Raw genomic sequence first — 5,396 nt, 5'->3', positions numbered from 1 at the left:
CTCTTACAGGGCACTTGTCAATGCATTTAGGTCTGTCCATATCATCCACAATATCTCCTTATCTCAAGATCCTTAGCTTCATTGCATCTGCAAAGATTCTTTTTTTTTTTTCCAAATAAGATCACATTCATAGGTTCTAGGCATGAGGGGATGGGCATGTCTTCGTGTGTGTGGAGGGAGAACCATTCAACACAGTATATACCTAATATTTATTGTTCTGTATGTATTGCTTAAGTCAGTCTTGCTGGTAGCTACAAAAAAAATTTAAATTATCATTCTGCCCCAGAACCTTCATAAATCATAATTCCTTTGAGGATAGCAGCCAAGGACAAGACTAGATTAAGATTCTGAAAAGGAGAATGGTTTACAGAGAGAGCTGGAAACTCAATCAATTGCCAGAGTGGAGGCAGGAAATTAACATGGATCAAACATCTTTTGCCATTTGCTTTCATACGTGGTCTTGTTTGATTCTGTGATGGACCTATTCCATCACCTATTCTGTGATGGACCTACAAATCTGTGATGGACCTATTCCAATTCATAGTTCTATAAATGGAAAAGCAGAGGCTCAGGAAGCTAGGAAACAATGTTTTCAAGTCCTGCCTGCTAGGAAGGGATATTCCAAGATTCCAAGCCAAATCCCAGCACCAAAGTGTGCTTCCTTAGCAGCCAGTAGAGATTTCCAGGTGCATTTGGGACCCCCGAGCCAGCTGTCACTGCCATATGCCTATGTCCTCCCTCTGCGGGCTTCCCCAGTAAGGAGAAGAAACCAAAGCTCTTATGGCTTTGGCAAAAGTTGGATCCTTGGTCTAGGCTAATAGTTTGTGAATTCTACACATTGCATTAGAAAGGAGAAGAGAGCATTCTGAACTGGTTTCTGTCCGTCATCATTATTCTTATACATTATTACTACCCCTATATGTCTGTAACTAGAGAACAAAACAAATAGGACAGGCCTGAAGAATCCAAACGTGATTTTCAAGGGTGGGGGATTGAGCAAGGATACATACAGGTATCAGCATAACCATTTAGTAATCAGTTTCTTCCTCAATAATCATAAAGTCAAAACCCACAAGGCAATACGATTTTGTTTTGTGAAAACTAATTAGGACACTTCATATTAAAAAACGAGTAAACATTCTTTAGAGGAAAGAAAAGCAAAGACGATAAAACAGTTTAGTTTTCAAAATTAACATTTAGGTATGAATCTTGAATGTCTTTTTGTTGGGTAAAGAAACTTTTTCATTCAAACTACAAAGAGCAGGAGAGAGAATGTCTTCCATGATCATATGCACCAACTTCAGTTTCTCTCTTGTCTCTTCATCTTAAAAATAATTGAAAAAAATTGACATCCAAGAATTTGAAGGTAATACTATTAACAGATGGACGATAGTTCAACCTGCCTGAGAGGAACCTACATTTCCTTAAGCCCTGATAACCCAGCCCGTGGTAAGAGTGCGTTTCTGTCTAAGGAAGGAGGATAAATGTTTAGGATTACTGAACAGTCACCTCCCCAGCAGCAGTTGTCAAGCAGAGTTGCTGATGTCTAGTTAGACTTAAATGTGTCAATCCCTAAGGGTTTAATGACAAACATAATTTAATAATCAGGCCCTTTATTCATTCTGGGAAGTCTGAGACTATTCCTGTAATCATTAGGTGGGCGTGAGAAGATGGGGTATCATTGGCCTCAGATGTTTTTCTGTATACTCTTATAGACAAAGGAACACACAGTTAACAATTTTACTGAATGTCTCTTTATAGGCAAGACATAGTGTTAATGCCGGGGGGGTGGGGGGGAGCTTGGAGACAGACCTACACCAGGACAGAGCCCCTGTGTTGGTTTCGTTGCCTCTCCCTCGCTTTCCTGGATATAATTCCTGGAAGTGCTTTACTTTTCTTCTGGAATCTTGTAGAGTATGACAGCTGAGTAGCCAATCAAGGTGGGTTCTGCTAAGGCTTGGAACCCTCCAGGCATATTTAAATCCTGTTAGTGGATTTTTCAGGAGAAAGGGCCTTTGAGAGGTAGAAAGGTGAAGCTGTGATGGTGGAATGATAAATCTGGTGTTAATACCTCCTGGTGGGTCTCGAATCTCTCCAATGAAGGCAGAAGCCTCCTCCCTAACTAAAGGAGTGGTTATGAATGCAATAGCTGTGGCTATAGCTGAAACGACAGTTGAATGTGTGCTCGGCGTAAAATGGACCCTGTCCTAAGTTGTCTTCACTCGTGGTCATCATTGTCTGCAACTCCCAAAGGCAAAACGTACTTGATACCATAGACTGTGCATTCCCTTTGGCTTAAGGCTCTCTCCACCCCTCGCTCCCAGGGCTGGGGCATGCTCAGCCTTCTAGAATTTACAGCCACGAGCTAGGATGATGGTGCTTTCCAAGTAGAAAAGATGTTCTTCAGACTTTACTATAACTTCTAACAAACACTGTCTAGGCAAGTGTGCCACAGAGAGCCTATGTATATTTAAGTAGTAGGTACTTTTAGTAATAATAATTGGTAGTATTTATAGAAAGCTCATTGGGCTTTAATTTTTTCCTTTCAACAGTTCTACGAGGGAGGTATTATATTATTATCTGAATTTACAGGTGGAAATGGAGACACAGTGAGGTTAAGTAACTTGGGGAAGGAAAATAGCAGGGCTGGTTTCAAAGCCCACACTCTTAACCATAATGGTAAAATGTGCACATATAATCTATATGGTTTTTTTACTTTGTTGCATAATTAATTTTGCTACCTGGAAGAATACATCCTGACCATGGGTAATGTGGGCAGCAGGGAGCTACTAGAGCATAGCAGTACAAAGCATGGGCTCCCATATCACATATGGCTGTAGGAGCTTGGGCAAATCACCTAAAGTCTTGGAACCTCAGTTTCCTCATCTGCAAAATGGTAATGTATATAATAAGTTTCTATATAACTCATAGGATTGGAACAGTTACATGGGATAACTGTGACAATGCCTAACATAAATTGATTGATTGCTTGTTTTTGCGCCAACTGCACAATGCATGGAAATGATTAACTTTGCCTCCGGCATATGATGAGCATTTGTTAGGTATTATTATTATGGTTGTTGCTATTTCATGACTACCTGTCAGACCCATACTGACAAACTTCAAGAGATCGTCAAGTACTCTTAGTATATCCGAATTCTGACCTACAGGGCTCACTTCAGCAGCACATATACTAAAATTGGAACAATACAGATAAGATTAGCCTGGCCCCTGTGCAAGGATGACATGCAAATTCGTGAAGCATTCCATATTTTTAGGACTTTTGGCAGAAGGAGGGAGGGCATGAGGCAGGATCTCACTTAATATGCACGTTGTGAGGCTGTATAACATCCCCCTGAGTGAGGGGCTCTTCTACAAATGGAACTTTACCTTGGAAGTGAGAATAACATAACCTAAAAATTGTACCCTTATATTAATTTGAAAAAAAAAAAAAGAATTCTGACATACTGAATATGGCTGTGTATAAGTGAGTGGGTCAGGGATAGAGCTTGGAAATCTTTTTGTTGTGTACACTTTCACCTACAATTTATATTTCATTTAAATCTGATGCATAACTGAACACACTTTAAGAATATCACATTATGTATTGCTTCTATTATTCTTGGAAACATTTTGTTATAGGATATTACTAAATCTAGCTAAATCTCTGACTTCCACGAGTACCTGGTAAATAGGTTCATTTTCTTCACGGATTAATAAGGAGAAGGGAATTAACTCTGAATCCCAATTCTTATCTGCAGTTCTGGGGGAAAATACAACTAAGGCGACTTGAAACCGTAGTCACAGTCCTCTCTCAGCCAAATGATGGGGTTATACTGCAGGTGTCAGGGGTACTCACCACCTGTAAAGTAGCATCTGTAACAGCCTTGATTTTCTAATCCATTTCACAGCACATTCCTGGTAAGAAGCACTTTTCTACCTTTCGAACTGTCAGATTCTTGGGCTGAGCAAATTGAGTACAGCTTTTCGATTACACATTCAGTTCCTTCCCAGCTTAAAAAGTGATTTCACATTACCAGCATGATTTATCAAGGGGAGAGCCATCTTAAGGCACAAGCTGAAATTATAGAGGCGGCCCTGGGGTGTAAGCAAAAGCACTGCAGAATTTCAGATATAATGAAATGGGGTAAGCCTACTATTATCCATGCCCTAGATATGAAAGATGCTCGTCTGATAGCCTGGAAAAACTGGCACCAGTTCCCCACCTTATTAGGGGACCGCTGTTTCACATTTCCAGGTCAGGGAGCCTTATTTTTTAGAAGCTAGAATTATACTCATGGCAAATAAAAAAAAAAAATAACAAGTTCGGGTCACTCTTATTAAGTAATCATGCATAGTCTCTTGATTGGGGTCAGCCTAATCCTAACAAGCTGGTAAAGTTAGTTGTCGTCTTTGTCTTCCTGCCAGTTAGAGCTTCTTATCCCTCCACTGGCCTGCTGGAGACATTTGATGCCTACACATTCTTCCCACTTTGTTCCAGCAAAACCAGCTCTCACATCCTTAATCAGATGTCAGCAGTTGACCATTGAACAACACAGTGGTTAGGGGTGCTGACCCCATGTACAGTCAAAAATCCATGTATAACCTTTGACTCCCCCAAAACTTAACTACTAACAGCTTGCTGTTGACTGGAAACCTTGTACTGATAATGCAAATAGTCGATTAACATGTATTTTGAATGTTACAGGTATTACAGACTGTATTCTTCCAATAAAGTAAGATGGTGAAAAGAAAGCGTTATGAAGAAAATCGTAAAGGAGAGAAAATACATTTGCTCTCTAATAGGTGGAAATGGATCATCATAAACATGTCCAGACAGCCCCCGGAACTACCAGATGGTCCAGGAACCAGGGTAAGAGACAGCCAAGCAAAGCTCCCAGAGGGCCCACAGCAGGGGTCCCTAATGGGATTGAGCCTCAGAAAGTGGGGGGCTGCAAACAGCTCAACAATGCCATTGCCCTACCACTGGAGATCTCAATTCTGCAAGTTTGAGACAGGATGGAAAGGTGAATATTTAACAAGCTGACTTAATTACTAGCAACAGGAAGAACCACAGATTTATGCAGAGAAAACAAAGCCTGCATCCTATTCTTTTCTTGACTACAGACTGACTTTTAAAGAACAATTTTAAGTCTTAAGTGTCTTTTGTGCTGATGTAAACAGATAAGTCATCTGAGTCTGAAACAGGGTACAGCACTCACTTGCCATCTTCATCCCTTGGTTTCCCCAAACATACGGTGAAGTGATATCTGAAAGTGCTTTTCTGAAATCTTGTGAGGACACGTACATAGAGTTCTATGAGCTCTTTGGAGGACATAGATTCCACCTATTATTACTAAAATATTACCAAAAAATACTGTAGCAACCAATGCACT

At 40.4% G+C, this 5,396-nt stretch overlaps 1 non-coding gene across 1 annotated transcript; it reads left to right on the top strand.

Moving 5' to 3' along the window:
• The first annotated feature begins 3,169 nt into the window (after positions 1-3,169).
• On the top strand, positions 3,170-3,276 carry LOC128595049 (U6 spliceosomal RNA). Its single transcript, XR_008382742.1, has one exon. It is a non-coding gene; the product is annotated as a U6 spliceosomal RNA (small nuclear RNA).
• Positions 3,277-5,396: the final 2,120 nt, after the last annotated feature.

This window comes from Nycticebus coucang, chromosome 9 (assembly GCF_027406575.1).
Source record: "Nycticebus coucang isolate mNycCou1 chromosome 9, mNycCou1.pri, whole genome shotgun sequence".
Classification (NCBI taxonomy): domain Eukaryota; kingdom Metazoa; phylum Chordata; class Mammalia; order Primates; family Lorisidae; genus Nycticebus; species Nycticebus coucang.
This window is presented reverse-complemented; position numbering and strand designations above follow the sequence as displayed.